This window comes from Leopardus geoffroyi, chromosome C1 (assembly GCF_018350155.1).
Source record: "Leopardus geoffroyi isolate Oge1 chromosome C1, O.geoffroyi_Oge1_pat1.0, whole genome shotgun sequence".
NCBI classification, from domain to species: Eukaryota; Metazoa; Chordata; class Mammalia; order Carnivora; family Felidae; genus Leopardus; species Leopardus geoffroyi.
Window position 1 is genome coordinate 125,126,237 of NC_059328.1, and position 18,946 is coordinate 125,145,182.

The window sequence follows — 18,946 nt, forward strand, 5'->3', positions numbered from 1 at the left end:
GGCGCTGGGGAATGGGTTTGCAGGTTGAATCAGCAGACTGTGGAAAAAAGCAAACAGTCCGTTTCATGCCACGCTTGCTCCACACTCGTCTTCCCTCTATCAGCCAGAATCAATCTGTTACTGTGCACATAGATGCAGTCTGCAAATTCCATGAGATCAAACTGACAAAACCAGACTCCATAACCAAGAGCTGCTGAGCCCAAGGCCCGAGGAGGAGAAACTGAAACCTGAACATGATTGTTAATACTTCCTCCTAAAACATTTAAACATATTGGGGGAACATTATAAGATGCATTCTCTTGGGGCGCCTGGGTGGCGCAGTCGGTTAAGCGTCCGACTTCAGCCAGGTCACGATCTCGCGGTCCGTGAGTTCGAGCCCCGCGTCGGGCTCTGGGCTGATGGCTCAGAGCCTGGAGCCTGTTTCCGATTCTGTGTCTCCCTCTCTCTCTGCCCCTCCACCGTTCATGCTCTGTCTCTCTCTGTCCCAAAAATAAATAAACGTTGAAAAAAAAAATTAAAAAAAAAAAAAAAAAGATGCATTCTCTTTAGGACAGGTGGATTCCAAATGGATGGTGGAGGATATGTTATGGTCAATGAGTATTTGAATGTTCACTGCATTTTACCATACCAGATATAGTTAATCCCTGTACTCCACTGTGGTTGCTAGTTCTAGAATGAATAAGTGTCTCGGTTAGTAAAAATAGATCATGTTTATCGAGCATTAGCTTGCAGTTTCACCAACATATAAATGGGAGGAAGTAAAAGAAATAGGTTTTAGTCCAGGCTCTCCTACCCATTAACCAAGGTATCTTGGACAAGCCATTCAGCCCTCTAAAACTCACCTTTCTAAAATGAGAAAACAATTAATGTTGGTGATCAAACGATATATGTAAAATGATTTAAAGGCAATAAACTACAATTTACATGTAAGTTATAATGATGCACACATTAAATTAAAAACCAGTTACCCTTAAATACTAACTTAACATAATTTGTCTTTGATGATTGAGAAGACACTTGGAGGTACAGAAATTGCTCATAATTGACACAAAACATAAAGCCGTTGTACTGCTATTGTAGGAAAACTGAACTTAATAAAATACCAAAACAATCAGTTTTTGATAAAATTGAAAAGAAATATGTTCCACAGCACTCCCAATTGCTCCAAATCTAATGAGGATGTAACAGACCTGACCTCACAGCCCACAGCACATGGTCTTCTTCTCCTTGTTTCCCTCACCAGGAGGAGGGCTGGGACAGCTGTGCCCCAGACGGCATATGCCCAAATGATGGTCTGTTGTAGGAAACTGATGGACTGCCTTCCGGGACATAGGCTCTCTCCTCCATCTTCCACCTCTCACTTTAGGAAAACCAATTTCAATGCATTACTTGTCCACTCAGAAACTCTTAGGGGGCGCCTGGGTGGCTCAGTTGGTTAAGCCTCTGACTCCTGGTTGTGGCACAGGTCACGATCTCGCAGTTTCCTGAGTTCGAGCCCTGCATTGGGCTCTGTGCAGGCAGTGTGGAGCCTGCTTGGGATTCTGATTCTCTCTCTCTCTCTCTCTCTCTCTCTCTCTCTCTCTCTCTCTCCCCCCCCCCGCCTCTCTCTCTCTCCCCCTCTCTCCCTCTCTCCCTCTGCCCCTTCCCCACTCATGCTGTCTCTGTCTCTCTCAAAATAAATAAATAAATAAAACTTAAAAAAGAAACTCCTAGAAGTCCATTGTGAGTTCAAGATATAAAAGCAAAATTTTCAACATCATGTTCGAGGTCTACTTCCTGCCAACTAGTCTCTTACAGTCCCTGAACACACAAGGCACATTCCCAAGTAATGCTTTAGATCACACCCTTCACCTCCCCTGGGTCTAATTCTCCCCTTGCTCCAGTGCCTGGCTCACATCCCATCTCCTTCACGTGACCTTCCTGGTCACCCTACTTAGCAAAGACTTTTCTCCCAAGTTCCGTAGGGGTCCTTAGGGACTTACCTTATTAACTACCATCATCACCTAGCATGGTTTAAATATAGGAAGCTCTTATTTTTTGCTACTGGGTAGCACCTAGTAGTTAAAAATAAACTCTTGGCAGCATTTTCCATAACAAAGTTAGTGGCATGCTATTACTATAGGCAAAACTATTAGCCAAGTGAAATGCATTCTAAGGGCTTGCCCTTCCTATTTTCAGCTGTTCCCATCCACTTTGCACCACTCACCACCACCACCTCACCTCACTGGTAGCTCAGAATACACTCTGTAATGATGGATCCTGCTACAGAGACTACTCAGGGCCTGAGATCTGTCCATCAAAAACATACCCTCCTAAGTCATTTACTTGTTGTCATTTTTTGTATGTTTCTTGCCATCCTAAGTCTTATTCCAAAGAGCCCTGCTATTTGATAGGTCACGATAGATAATCCTTTGGCATTTAGCATGTATTTATTAAATGCCTAATGTATGAAGAACCCAGTACTTAGGTGTTGGTGACACAGCCATGTATAAGGGAGATTAGGTTCCTGCCTTCTTGGAACTTCGTGGAAGATACAGAAAATAAATAAGCAAACAAACAACTCCAAAACATGATAGGTACCTGCTACAAAGAAAATAACCCTTAGTAGGCACTATTACAGCGTGTCAAGCATGTGGAATGGGAGCACATTTTAGACAGAATGGTAAAAATAGAAGCCAGCCATATAAAAATCCAGGTAAAGAGCATTCTAGAGAGAGGGACCAGTCTTTTTTCACTGACAAAAAGCTGGAGAAAGGTTCGTGTGCCCCCAGAATAGCGGATCAGTGTTTTTAGGAATGAAGGAAGCTGGGAAGACAATGTGTGAGAGAAGTTCTACGATGTAAGCAACAATTCTATCACACAGAGTCTTAGAGGTCAAGGTAACTTGTTTGTTCTGAACACAACACTTAATCTTAAGGTTTGATTACTCCTTACTATCGGATAAGATTAAACAAACTATTTAATCTATATAGGTTTCAATTGATTAATCTATAAAATGGCAGTAATAATAGGACCTTCTTCATAGTGGGGTTGTGATGATTAATGAGATGATCCATTTAAAGAGTTTTACCAGTACCTGGCACACAGTAGGTAAGATTTAAATATTAGATATATTGATTATCTTTCTGGGAAATGTGATTAAACTTTCACAAGCAATGCTAGTAACTGGATTTTATGCTCCATAATAGGTTGTCGGGATGGTCATTTTGGGAAACAGATCTTTTCAACAGTGGTTTAACCTGATCAATTTCTTTTCGTACTTTACGGTGCCAGTTATATAGGCAGAGATTGACCTTCGAAACGATTAGCAACTGATAAGGCACAGGGATGGGCCAGTCAGAAGGCAAGTCAATGGCAACAAGGACTACAGCTTTAGTAGTGTGTCCTGGCCAGTTACCATCCTAAATGTATATGCTACCCCTATCCCAAGAACTTGAAAATTCACAAATTATACCATAAAGCAATCACAGAAATGATCAAAGTAAAGTTATCCAAAAGGATCAAAGCAAGACCACTCCAGAAACAAAATGGCAACCAGGATGTGTCAATATGAAAAGGGGAGGGGTCCACAAAGGAAAAGTCAGAAAGGCTGACACACTCTGTCTCCAGCACTGTCGGCAAAAGAGAGTGCCCACATTGACATATACCCAGCAAAGACTGCAAGTCTAGAGGGAAAAGGAGTATGTCAGATGCCAGACACTTTGATACTACACTGGCCACTTGTATCATCCAACAAACCTCCTTGCTCAGAGAACACTGCCATAAAGCAATTTTCTAATTTTATTTGATTCCCAAGTAATTTTACTTATCGAAGAAGAATGGGATGACCAGAAAATACAAGGAACCAATCTTTTGGAAATCTACATTTTTAATATGAATTTGCAATTCAGCCTCTGACTCTTTATATTCATCATTTACAATTTGCTTAGTGTATTAGTCAGCTTGAGTTGCCATAAGAGAATATCAGACTCATTGGCTTAAATGATAGACATTAATTTTCTCACAGTTTCGGAAACTGGAAGTTCAAGATCAAGGTGCTGGCAGTGTGGGTTTCCGGTGAGACATCTCTCCTTACCTTGCATTTGGTCACCTTCTGTGTCCTCACATGACCTTTTCTTTTGCACACATGCTTCTGTGCCTCTTTCTTTTCTTTTTTTTATAAGGACATCAATCCTATATGGTGAGGCCCCCACTCTTAAGACTTAATTTAACCTTAATTACCTCCTAAAAGGCCCTATCTCCAAATATAGTCACTTTGGTGGATAAGGCTTCAACATGAATTTTCAGGGGTTACATCTCAGTCCATAAAAAGTTTCAGTCAGATGCCCAAGTCTGATCACATCTCAGCGTGCTAATAATCAAATTTCAATATCTAAAACCGGACATAAAACCCCAGGTATCAGTGGCTACCCACAGACCCCGTCTCTTTCTGCTGGTTAATTCACTGTTGGATTTCACCATCACTACTACCCTTTGCCTTTCCCTGCTAGACTCTTCCCTATATTGTGGGTCTACAAGGTGCAAACATTATCAAGACTTCTTAGTCAGTTGGCCAACTTGGATTCTGCCAAGAGGAGGCAGTGAGAGATCAGGAAGCAACTGGAAACAAAAAGCCCTCTGTTTCTGGCTGCAGATGAGTGGCATCAATAGCAGGTGACTACACAATCCAGTAACTTCTGTGATTCCTCCAACACGCTCAGTATAAGAAAAAGCAGTAGCAGCTTTCCTCGTCTTTGAGTACCACCAAATTCTGCCTTTTGCTCCTCCAGCTTTTCCAACAGTTAAAATTCCTTGCATTGGGCCACCTGGGTGGCTCAGTCGGTTGGGCATCCGACTTCGGCTCAGGTCATGGTCTCACAGTTTGTGAGTACGAGCCCTGCGTCAGGCTCTGTGCTGACAGCTCAGAGCCTAGAGCCTGCTTCAGATTCTGTGTCTCCACCTCTCTGCCCCTCCCATACTCATGCTCTGTCTCTCTCTGTCTCTCAGTAATAAATAAACGTTAAAAATTTTTTTTTAATTCCTTGCATTAACTCTCTCCCTGCTTGAAATATACAGACCAGTTTCTCCTTTCCAGGCCTGACAATAACTGATTTACACTCCATAAACATACTGCTGGACAGGCAGCCAGCCTTCCTTGGGCAACTCCTGGTCTCCTTTTTGTGAGGCTCCAGAACAATAGCATAGAATTAAAAATCCTACCAGACACTAAGTTCCTGGAGAGCAGGGACAATATTTTATGTTCTGTGTTCTCCTAGGTAGAATAATGCCTGATGCATGCAACATGGCAGACACTCAATGAGCATTTGTTGTTTGCATGAATAAATGAATAAATGAATAAATGAACGTTTACAGCTGTCTTTGTGAACACCTAAAGAGCAGGGAAGCAATATAACATTGCTAAAGCAAAGAACTGCTATACACATTTATAATCCTGAAATTACTTTTATAGCCAAACACACAGACATATTCAAACCTCAAAGAAAACATTTTGTCAGTATTTTAAAACTATTATCAACCTAAAAATTACTGCTTAGGGCCTGCCTCAACTAACAAAGCACCATAACTGAGTCCTGTCCCTGCCTTTTCTGAGGTTCTAACAACTCTTGTTATAAAGAACACACATTTGCCTCCAAATGATGGGTTGGAAGCCTCTCCTTCCTTGTACTGGGAGGAAAATGGTCAAAGAGTTGAAGGAAGACAGGATATTAAGCATCTTTTTTTGACTGATGGACACTGATACTGGTCTCCCCTCCCCTCTCACATACATCGCTCCCTAAGCGATGAAAATACCATTTCTTGGTATCTGTAGAATCTGTGTTGGGCTTAATAAACTCTCTTGAATTTTCCTCACAGATAGTAATGGCCTTTCAAGACTAAACAGACCCTTTAATATTCCTAAAGATGTCAGTAATTTCTTTTCTCTGCCAGACTTTATTAACCAACTGTATAATTTTCAAGGGACAGTAACCAAACAACACCATTAAATAAAACCGCAGAGGCATATTTCTTCACATGCACGTATTCATATGCATGCAGACACATTCACACACACTCACTCATCCACTCACACTCTACTTGGGGAACTTTTCTCCGTAGCAATCCCTGCCTCTCTCATTCCCCCACTTTCCAGCCCTGCTTTGAAATTTTCATGGTAGTGCCAGAAGAAATGGAGGATAAAAGTAGCACCAAGGGCTTTAGAAGATCTGGCTCTCAGCCCTCTTTGCCAGGTAAACTTGGGCAGGTCCCCTAATTTCTGTGAGTTCACATTTGTCTATCTCTTCTCACCACGTTACTGTGAGGTTGAAGTGAGACAACGTATGATTCAGGGTATTTTTCAATCAGCTTCATTAAGCAACAAACTGTGCAAAATAGGATCGTTTGCAGCCCCGTACACATCCAGAGAACAGAAATTGTGTCAAACTTATTGACATGTCCCCTGCAGGACCCAGCATAATAGCTCCTATATGGTATAAATCCTATAAAGAATAATTTCAGGGGGCACCTGGGTGGCTCAGTCAGTTGGGTGTCTGACTTCGGCTCAGGTCATGATATCACGGTTCATGGGTTCGAGCCCCGTGTCAGGCTCTGTGCTGACAGCTCAGAGCCTGGAGCCTGCTTCAGACTCTGTGTCTTCCTCTCTCTCCCTGCCCCTCCCATGCTCACATTCTGTCAATCTCACTCTTGAAAAATAAACATTAAAAAAAATTTTTAAAGAATAATTTCAGACTTGAACATGCCAAAGACAAATCAAAAGGGCAGCAAGTTTCTTGTCCCTGACAAAAATGAAATCTTTCATCCCACCCTGGATGCTCCTTCAAATCACCTGGGAACCTTGTAAAACATACCAATGCCCAGACTCCTTTCCAGACCACTGGAATCTTTTTTTTCCCAGACAAAAATAAAGAAAAAAGTTTTATTAAATTCCAGTTAATATGCAGTACAATATTGGTTTCAAGAGTAGAACTCAGTGATTCATGACTTAGACTTAACACCCAGCGCTTATCACAAGTGCCCTTCTTAGCACCCATCTAGCCCATCTCCAACCTGCCTCCCTCTGTCAAACTTTATGGTTCTCTAAGAGTCTCTCTTCTCTCCCCTTCCCCTATATTCATCTGTTTCTTAACTTCCACATATGCTATCATAGGGTATTTCTTAGTTATTTCACTTAACACACTCTAGCTCCATTTATGTCATGGCAAATGGGAAGATTTCATTCTTTGGCTAATACTCCATTTTATCACTTTCTTATATACACACGCCCGCACATGCACACACATACACACACCACATCTTTATCCATTCATCAGTGAATGGACATTTGGGCTTTCTCCATACTGTGGCTATTGTTAATAATGCTGCTATAAACCTTGGGATGCATGTACCCCTTTGAATCTGTATTTTGTATCCTATAGGTAAATAATAGTGAAATTGATGGATCATAGGGTAGTTCTAATTTAGTTTTTTCAAATATTCATAGTAAAAAAAAACCATAATTCTTAAAAATCCTTGTATGAGTTTCCAGATAAATTATTAATTGTTCTAACTAGGACTGATCAGGACGTAGTACATTTTACTGTGAGGAATTGTTTTAAAAATAGGTTAAATATTCTAGAAAATGGTGGACCCAGAGATTGAACCAAAGTAGGCTAGCTTGGAGAATGTAAATGTAGTTCAGAAAAAAAAACATGAGTATTAGGCACACCCATCTCATTCATTGTCTTCAGTGTTCCAGATTCAGTCCCAAAGTGTTTAACTCTCAAAAGCCTGCCTCTACTAACAATATGACAATTAAGCTGAAATTAAGTATCATCAACAGGCCACATTCCCTCTGGCAGCTATGGAGGAGAATCTGCAGACCACTGGAATCTCTAGGGGAAGGGACCCCAGGCACCAGAGTATGGTGACAGCAGCCTGGGTTGGTGACCACTGGTTGAACAGTGGTTCTCAAACTTTGCCATCTATGAGAGTCACCTGGGGAGTCATTGAGATCAAGTGAATCAGGATTACTAGGGGTGGATGCAGTCACCATGACGTTAAGTTCCCTGAATGACTCCAACCTGCAGCGCCAGTTTCAAAGGGTGAAGTTGTGCCCCCTTTCGTGGCCTCCTTCCCTTTCTCAAGGGCTGAGGGACATGTAGTTGCTGGCAGAAACAACTGCTTTCTTTAGCCACAGCAACCAGCAATTCTTAACCTGAAAACACTGACCCCAAAGAAGAATGCCAGATACAAACAATTTGGATCAGCACCTTCCTCTGTATGAGCACTCTGTCCAGCTCAGTAATCACCCTGCATAAACCGATCTTTTGCTTTGGGCAAAAACTAATGTTGACCGAAGACGGAAATATCAGATCTGGAGTCCAAATTAATGCACGAACATCTCAGAAAGTCAGAGTGAGGCCACCCATTCAGAGAATGAGGGAAAGAACTTTCAATACCAAGTACAAGGGTGGAAGAAAATCCTGATTCAAATGCTCCCAGGCCCGCTCCTTCCTTTCTCCCCACTGTTCTCCAAACATACCTGGCTCTCATTTCTAAGTGCAAAGAGTAGGAGGGAAAAGAGGAAACTGTGAATCTGTAAGATTTGCTTAGAGCTACCAAACAGAATCTTTGAAACTCCTGTCGGCTTTGTATTGAAATCTTTTCATCCACATGCATCAAGTCTACATAAAGGAAAGCAGTTGGCTTGTCTTATACTTTAAATACATACACACAGCAGTTTCCTTTTAGAAGATATATTGCCTCAATACCTTTCTGCTACTGATACACCTATTTGTGAAGTACACAGGTAGGGGTGTGTATACACACGCACACATGTATAAATGTGTTTGTGGGTTGCACGCTATGTGAACATGTAGAAGAAGTGTGCATGTTCATGCACATGTGAGTGTACACACTCCCAACAGAAAACCACTGTCTCCATTCTGGACAGGAGAATAAAAAAAATACCAAATGATGGGACTTTCAACCACAAAATATCTATTTAAATCCGAACAGCACCCTGAAACTGATTTAGAAGACTGAATGCTAACAGATTTCCCGAATGTAGCCCATCCTTGCCAGATAAATTAGGGGCTGGAAACACTCTCTTCAGGATGTGACAACAGCTTTTTTCTTTGAAGTGGAGGAAAAGTTTGCATGATGATGAAAATTGGTTTTTAAAAAATGATTTCATAAGCTCATGTTTATTAAACTTCTCACCCTAGAAGCTACTCAGTAGCCTACAGCTGATAATTTAAATGCCAGAATGGAACCCTAGGAATTACTGCCTCGTGGTCTCCATAAACGGCTACCTCCAACACAGGAACTAGTGAACCCCAGTCAAGTCAGGGTCTGGAAATCTTGGCAGTTACTCAGCATGCAGCTTCAGTAAAATGCAACAGTTAAAGAATTGATACTAATTTGAATTAAGTTCCTTAGGAATGGAGGACAGGGAAAGCTCTTTGAACCTCTAAGATATCAAAAATGCAGCGATTTCCAACTCTTACCATTTAAATATTTTTTTAAGTTGAGATATCACTCACATACCATTAAAGTTCAGCCTTTTAAAATATACAATTCCGTGTCAGCCCTTTTTATTACCAAAACTTATTTGCTATAGAAACTCGGGTTATGATTCTCCCTCAGTAGGGACACAAAGAAGTTTCCTCATCACTGCTTCAGGCTCCATCAATCCTGACTGTGTCATGTCCCCATCATTCTGGGTAGCAGCATCAGGGATAGTCCTGAGTTCAAGTTCTGCAACTGAAAAGTTCTATGACCATAAGCATTTTCTGTGAGCTTGAGCAATTTAACATCACTTGGCCTTGTTTTCCTCATAGATAAAATTCAGATAATAACAATAGCAGAAATCACCTTAACAAGATGGCTCTGAAGTTTAAAAAGCTTTTTTTTAAAATAATGAGTAATGGAGCGCCTGGGTGGATCAGTCAGTTAAGCATCCAACTTCAGCTCAGGTCACAATCTCATGGGTTCATGGGTTCAAGTCCCGCGTCGGGTCTGGGCTGACAGCTGAGAGCCTGCTTCAGGTTCTATGACTCCCTCTGTCTCCGCCCCTTCCCCACTTGTGCTCTGTCTCTGTTTCTCAAAAATAAATAAATGTTTAAAAAAATTTAACTAAAAAAATACTAAGATACTCAATAACTGTTAGGTATAATTCAACAGAATTCATTTGGCTCAGAATTCATAAATAGTATTTATCCAATATCTATTTTGGTCCCAGACCTGTGTTAGGCCCCAAGAGAGAGAAGAAGTAGAAAGAAAGAAAAAAAAAAAAAAAAAGATATAAAGCACACATCCTCAAATTTTAAGGAGGGGGGGATTTATATTGTAAAAAGGTAAAAAAAAAAAATGTGAATGAATGAACTTTTTGGTACAAAGGAGACTCACTTTCAGTTGGAATAATCCTGTAAAACCTGCCTTTATTTCATTCAAGTACTTCCAGCTGATTTCCAGACAGAAAGTATTGCTACATTTTTACAGTGTATGAACCAAAAGCTAAGAGACAGAACAGCAGGGCTTTGGAACAGGATATGCCTTTCATCTCTGGCTGCTCTTCTCCAACCATCTGTTCTTTCTCTCCCAGTCCTTCTTAGTAAAGCTTCTCCCCCCATTAAATTTCCTCCTCTACCTCTTCTCCATTTATCGCTTTAAGGAACGTTCCTAGTTCATTACATGAAATGCCCATACGTTGCCCAAGAACTCCTTGGGGTAAAGTCAGTGTAAAAATGAAACAGATAAATAAATGACTTTTAAAAATAAATAAAGTGTGCACATAACCCCAGAGGATTGGAAGAATATTCAGATAAGTGACTAGGGAAAAGAATTTTCACAATGTGTCATCTGCTAACGCTAATGAGTTAATTAAATTAGAAAAATTCCACAGCCAGAAGCAAAAACATCCAAATACGTGGGATGCTGGGGGAATTATAGACCATGCTACTAAATGCATTCTGTTCAAGCTACCCTCCCACCGCCCCTCCCCCCCCCCCCCCCCCCCCCGCTTTGAAAAGGCTGTGGAGAGCTACACTTAAAAAACCATCCAATTTCAAGAGCGTATTTTCCATCTGGGGCCAGTTGGGTAGAATATGCTCTAAACTCTGCAAAGCCTGCTGAAAGACAACATGACTTGTTAAGAAAACTGTTTATGAAAAACAATGTTTTGAGAAGATCCAGCAAAAGGTTTAACTGTGATGTCCCCCAACATTGCTGGATTCATTATTTCCCATTAAATGCCTGAGCATACAAGTGAAAAGCCAAAACAATTCAGGAAATGGATACAATCAAATGAGCTGGACGACAGTACATTTTTGCTAAGGCTTTACATGGTAATTAGAATATTTCCAGCTACCTGGAAGCTTTTCTCTTCAAAAGGTTTTTTTTCTTTTCTTTTATGGTAACCTCCTTCCACAACCCCTACATCCCAAACAATCCTGTGTGGAAAAAAAAAATTGCTCAAAGCCTAGGAAATCAAGATTGAAATTACCATTAACATGCTGAAACCAATAGAAGGGATTCATAATAAACCATAAAATGTAGAATGTGACATTAAATGTCCTAAGTAATAATAGCTGTCAAAATCAAATGTATGAAAAAAGTCTCAAAGATGTTTATCTTTTTCTATTCAGTGTTTACTTAAATTGCGAGCACTATTCACTTGTGAGGAGGGAGGTGAGCTGAAGTCCCTTTCAAAGGTGAAACAGGTGATGACCACCCATTTACACAAATAACTAGAGAAAGTGAGGTTAGGGGTGTGGGTGTGGGGTGTGTGTGTGTGTGTGCATACATGATGTATACATGTACTACACATACACTCATGTGTATATACTTACGTGTGCATATATGATGATATTTCTCTTCTTGTTCTCATGTCTCCCAGATTATGAACAGTGCTAATGAAAACTTCTAATTATTAAGGATTTTTTTTTTCTTGCGATGAGTTGTTTCTTTTTATTTGGGCTTTGAAGGCTCAGGAATAAGAGAAGTTCTCTGGATAGCTGGATAAACCTTCTCATATTCAAGAATAGGAATCACCAGTGGATTCATTAAAATGCAGATTCTGACTGAGTAGGTCTACAATGAAGTCTGAGATTCTGCAAGTCCAATAAGCTGATGCTACTTTGATACTTTGATACTAAAGGATTAGAAATTTAAAATGGGGAACATATCTGTGTCCACTTAAGAGTAAATTTTCTCATAAAGCTATGCTCTTTCTAGCTAAATGTCCTAACTTTGTTCTGGACATAATCTAAGACATTGAAAGGACTACATAGGTCATGTAGCTTAGGTATTACACAATCATTTTTATGTTAACCTCTATTCAGGATATTTGGAATCCCAGAACCTGAGGTTTAAATGGTTTCTTCCAGGGGCGCATGGGTGGTTCAGTCAGTTAAGCATCCGACTTCAGCTCAGGTCATGATCTCACGGTCTGTGGTTCAAAACCGCATCGGGTTCTGTGCAGACTGCTCCCCGGAGCCTGGAGTCTGCTTCGGATTCTTGTTCCCTATCTCCCTGCCCCTCCCCAGCTCGTGCTCTGTCTCTCTCTCACTCTCACAAAAATAAACATTTAAAAAAAAATTTAATGGTTTCTTCCAGACCCCTCTTCACTCCCCACCGCAATATAGTCATTGCCTCTAAAATAAACCTAATAGATTGTTGGCCTGTCTCTGCTCACCTCTTCTGGTGACAGAAGCTTCCACCACATTCCTCAGAAGCCCATCTCATATTTGGGGATGTGAATAGTTAGCAAGGTTCACTCTGTCTCCTGGATTTCTACCCACTTGGCCATAATTCTGTTTCCTGCAGCAAATAAGTTTTCTCTTATTCAAGCAAAATACCCCCAGTTTCTTCAACACTTTCTCTTGTGAGAAAGTTTCCACAGCCCTTGGCTTCCTTGTCCCTGTCTCTGAAACTTCCTAGAACTTAACAAAAATCTAGAAGGTAATTAGTTTTATTTTATTCAGATTCCTTTAAAAAATTATAATACATGCATTTATTCTCTTTGTAAAAGACACGAGTAAAAAAAAAAAAAGTACATAGATTGTAATGTGAAAACCATACCGTTTTCACTCCTGTCCCCAGAGATAATGACTTTTAATAGTTTTCCCACTTGTTTCCCTGTAGAAATATATAAATATATATTCAATTTTTCTTTCCATATAAATGGGATCAACATTTCTTTGTGACTTTTTTCACCTAAGATATTCAATACAGATGGACCTAATTCATTTCTTTACAGCTATATGTTGTTCTATACAATGAACAATAAGTCATTTATTAACTTATGGGTAGAAATTGCAACATGCACTGTTGTTTTCTATTTTAGACAGTGCTGCCATTAGAATGACATATGCCTCTTTTGTGCTGGTGTAAGTTTCTCTATAAGGTATAGACTTCTAAAGGTAGAATTACAGTATAAAAATTGTATAATTTTGATAGAAATTGCCTAATAGCTTTTTTTTCTTCCAAGATTTTATTTAGATTCAAGTTAGTTAACATATAGTGTAGTACTGGTTTCAGGAATAGAATTTAGTGATTCATCACTTACATATAACACCCAGCGCCCATCACCACAAATGCCCTCCTTAATGCCCATCACCCATTTATCCCATCCCCCCACCCACCTCCCTCCATCAACCTTTGTATAGTTTGTTCTCTATAGTTACAAGTTTATTCTGGTTTGCCTTGCTCTCCATTTTTATCTTATTTTCCCTTCCCTTCCCCTATGTTCATCTGTTTTGTTTCTGAAATTCCAAATATGTGAAATCATATGGCACTTGTATTTCTCTGACTTATTTCGCTTAGTATAATACACTCTAGTTTCATCCACAGCACTGATAAGGGCAATATTTCACTCTTTTTTATTGCTCAGTACTATTCCATTGGTAGGAATGCAAACTGGTGCAGCCATTCAGGAAAACAGTAGGGAGGTTCTTCAAAAAGTTAAAAATAGAACTACACTGGGGCGCCTGGGTGGCGCAGTCGGTTAAGCGTCCGACTTCAGCCAGGTCACGATCTCGCAGTCCGTGAGTTCGAGCCCCGCGTCGGGCTCTGGGCTGATGGCTCAGAGCCTGGAGCCTGTTTCCGATTCTGTGTCTCCCTCTCTCTCTGCCCCTCCCCCGTTCATGCTCTGTCTCTCTCTGTCCCAAAAATAAATAAACGTTGAAAAAAAAATTTTTTTTTTAAAAATAGAACTACACTAAGACCCAATAACTGCATTACTAAGTATTTATTCAAAGGATACAAAAATAGTAATTCAAAGGGTTGTATTCCCCCTTAATAGATTTTGAAAATATTTTAAGAATGGATGTTATCACTAACAATGTATGATACTGTTTTCCATAATTGTTGTTACTGAAGAGAACCAATCTTAAAACTTTTCCAAAATTGTTAGCAAAAGAAAAAAATAAAGATCTCATTGCTGTAATTTACATTACATCATTATTAGTGAAGCTAGATGTCTTTACATGTTTGTTAGTCATTTGAATGATTTTTCTTTTTATTGCCTACTTGAGTTGTCTGCCAATTCTCCCACTCCTATTGTTTTTTTGTTACCTCATAGGAACTATTAATACATTTTGAATGTTAATTCTTCATGAATGAACATTGCAAGTATGTTCTCCCAGTCTATCTCTTGGTTTTTCACTTTGTTCATCTTTGTATATAATGTTATAATTTATTTATGGTCAACTGTGTCAATCTTTTCCTTTATAGCTTCTAAATTGAAAAAAAATTCCATTATGCTCTCTTAATCCTTATGGTACTATCTGAATATACTTTTTCCATAGTATAAAGCATAGATTTAACTTGGTCTTTGAAAAGTATATTCATTAATTCTGTGATTAAGTTTCTGCCACTGATTTGGAATGTCCCTGCATAATAGAAAATTTCAAGATATGCATGGTTCTTCTCCTTGGACTCTCTACTGGAAAAAAATACTAATCTAGCAGCACCCGGTTGGCTCAGTCAGAAGAGCATGTGTCTCTCGATCTTGGGATTGTGAGTTTCAGTCCCACATTGGGTATAGAAATTACCAAAAAAAATTTTATTAAAAAAAAATACTAATCTACTTGCCTAATCTCACACCACTACCACCCACACTGCTTTAATTATGAAATTTTAGTAAATTTTGACATCTTGTTGTTCAAGTTTCCCTTGTTGTTGTTCTGTTTGGAAACTTCCTTTGCTATTCGTGCTCAGTTTTGCCTTCCAGTTGAGCTTTATGATGATTTCATTATGTTCTACAAAAAGTATGGTACAGGTTTTTATTGGATTGTATTTAACTTTATATATTATTTAGGAAAGGATTTAGATTATATTTTTTAGTCTTCCTGTTCAGTTATGTAAATGTGTTCAGCTATGTAAATTTGCTTAATGGCCAAAAATTCTTCCCATTTCAGAATGCCTTTTCTTCCTTTGAAATGTGTCTTTGATGTTCTTGCAGTCTAGGGATGGTGTCCATTCCAGTTCTTGAATATGAAAGGGTTTAGGACTCTTTTGACCAACAAAAAAGGGGGAAAGGATAATGAGGTCTGACACTAAACCTTAAGTGAAGTTTCTATCTTCTATCTTAGAACCCTGAAACTACTGTACTATGAAGAATTCCAGTATAGCTCACTGGAAGAGGAGAACTGAGGTGCCTAGCCACATCAACCACAAGATGTCTGGGTGAGGCCACCTTGGACCCTCCAGCTCCAGTCAACTCTTCAGATGACCACAGCCATAAGAATAAACTCAGATGAGAAAAACAGAAAAACCACAGAGATTGCCAACTCATGGAATTATGAGAAAAAAAATAAGTTATTTTTGTGTTAAGTTAAAGAAATACTAGTTTGTTATGTAGCAGAAGATAACTTAAAAAGAATATATCTCCATTAATGTGGGTTATTGTTCATGTCCTTTAATAAATATTATAAATTTCATTAAATAGTCCTTAGGCATACCTCCTTTAAATCTGAGATATTTATTTATTTTTATTGTTCTTGAAGTTAAATACTTTTTTTCTGATTACATTTTCTGATTGGTTATTAGTAGTGTAGAAATAAACTATTGATTAATAAACTTTGAACTTCAGTTTAGACATTATCCTGAACACTTTTGCTAGTTCTAAATATGCTTATTTTATTTGGTTGGGTTTTCTAGATAGAAAATAGCAACATTTTTGGCTCTTTCTTTCCAGTATTTGCTATTCCAATATTTGCTGGTCATATTGCATTGGTTAAGATAGCAAGTTGATAGTGGGAACTTTTGTTCCTTACTTCAGTAGAATTAGTTGTAATTTCTTCGCCAGTGATTATGAGATTGTCTGATTTCTTTGTAACTAAGAATTATCAGATTGAGGAAATTTCTACATATTCTTAGATCACTACAGTTTTTTGAAATGTTTTATTGTTATTAAATTTTCAAACATATTAAAGTACATAAAGTAACAAACGTTGAGGTACCCACTGCCCATATTTAACATAATTAATCTTTTGCTATATTTGCTGTAGTCTTTTTCTAGGCTTTATTCCAGGGATATAAGAGTGATTCAGTATTCACAAATTGATCAATGTGACACATCACGTTAATAAGATAAACGATAAATGATTTATATGTGGTTTTTACCATCTGATTATGTCAACAGATGAAGGAAAAACTTCTGACAAAATACAATATCCACTCATGATAAAAACTCTCAACAAAGTGGGTTTAGAGGGAACATACTTCAACATAATAAATGCCATATATGAAAAACCCATAGCTAAACATCATACTCAATGTGAGAAACTGAGAGCTTTTCCTCTAAGATCAGGAAAAAGACAAGGATGTCCGCTCTCATCACTTTTATTCAATGTGGTACTGGAAATCCTAGCTGCAGCAATCAGACAAGAAATAAAAAGCTGAACTCATAGAAACAAAGACTGTAATGGTGGTTGCCAAGGGCTAGGAGGTGGGGGAAAATGGAGAGAAGTTGATCAAAGGGCACAGACTTCCAGTTATACGATGAGTAAGCTAACTGTAGTTAATAATAATGTATACTTGAAAGGTGCAAATAGTAAATGTTCTTATCACAGACACACACACAAAATGGTAATTATATGATGTGATGAAGGTGTTAACCAGCCCTGTTATGGCAATTATTTCATAATGTATTCATGTACAAATCATCATGTTGTGCACTTTCAACTTACTCAATGATATAGATCAATTATATCTCAATAAAGCTGGGGATTAAAAGAAAAGAAATGCTTTATTACTTTTTGTAGTTGGATTGAGTAGCCTCCTGTGCAGTTGGATTGAAGACAGTATCTCTACTCTGACTTGATTACTATTTTTTTATACATTTATTCAAGGTTCTTGGCATAAGAAGGAGCCACATCTGACAGGAAAACATTGGCCTGGCCATTAGTCTTTCTAAGGACTGAGTCCTCCCTCTATTTCACTGTTTCTCAAGCCTTTAAAAATTTTGTATCACCTTCCTTCAGCACCCTTCATTTTTTTCCTAATTGCTCTACTTCTCCCCATGAATTTTTTTTCACTTTTTTATTACATTTATTTACCTTTGAGAGACAGAACACAAGTGGGGGAGGGGCAGAGAGAGGAGACATAGAATCCGAAGCAGGCTCTAGGCTCTGAGCTGTCAGCACACAGCCCAATGCGGGGCTTGAACTCACAAACTGTGAGATTATGACCCGAGCTGAAGTTGGATGCTTAACTGACTGAGCCACCCAGGCGCCCCTCCCCATGAAATTTTAACACCATAGATATAGTGTATACCTATTTCAGTACTGTTGACATTTGGAGGGGCCACAAACCATTGTGATTTCAAAGTTTTTTGGTCTCAAGAGCCATCTCTGTTAAGAATGTTTCTATCTAGAGATTCCAAACACTTTCAGCCTTCTCAATTTCCTGTTTGGAGCAATTCAATTTGACTCTCTTACATAATCAGCAAGGCTTGTGATTTTCTTGACCAACAGAAGCTGGCCATGGTGACAATGAGTTCTGAATTATTGCACTAGGTGTACACGCATTTGATGAAGCACCTTACAGGGAGAGGAGAGGAAAAAATGATTGGGCAAAGACAGGGATGCAAATCGAAAGAGCTAATAAATCAGGAAGTTAATGTAAAAGAGGGAAGCTGGCCCCAGGGAAACTATGTCCACCTGGAAGTTCATGTTCTGCCTAAAATGGGCAGCTGACACTCAACTGCATCCAAACCCACTGGACAGGAATGAAGGTTTATTTTATCAAACCACTCAATGTCTAAGAAAAGAAATTCAGATATTTTTGTAAAATCTCTCACTTTTTAAAGATTGCTTAGATTTAAAAAATCTATTTCACAAGCCCCAAAGATTCGTCTTTCAGAAGTATGCAGCTTATGAACTACAAATTTACAAACTTTGGCTACATGAGTCCTCATGAACCTTCCACCTCCTCTAAAATTTGATGATTTTTACATTTTTAAATTAATGTAAGACTCCAGGAAGACTCAGTCTTAAACATTAACACAAAAACTCAGAACAGCAATGGGGAGCGGGGATTTAATTTTCCATCACCTGCCAATGCAATGGAGGAAATTCAAACCTTCTTTTCAAAGATAATTTTACTCCTTTTATGTGATGTCAAAATGTGAAAGCAATTACCAAAAGTTACAGAATAAGTTCAGAAAGCTTAAAAGTTTTTTCTCCTTACTTCAAAATTAAAATAATGCTTGGGTTACTAAATAATTTTTAGATATTCATGGATGTCATTACAGCACATAGATTAAAAAGCCTTTCCTTCAAAGCCAATTTTATACATTTCTTCAATTTAGTAAATTCCCTGAGGTATGTGAGTATGTACTTCTGTAATTTTTTGGTTGTCTTTATGTTTTTTATTCCTTGTTGGCTTTAGTATGCCTGTCTAATCCACACAACAAAGTTGTGAAGATCACATGTGGATATTTTGATAGGTCATGCTAATTAAG

The 18,946-nt window shown here is 38.8% G+C and overlaps 1 protein-coding gene across 4 annotated transcripts in view; it reads right to left on the minus strand.

The window, feature by feature from the left end:
* Window positions 1-18,946, minus strand: part of NCKAP5 (NCK associated protein 5) — a 976,326-nt gene that overhangs the window by 832,279 nt on the left and 125,101 nt on the right. The window lies entirely within an intron of this gene.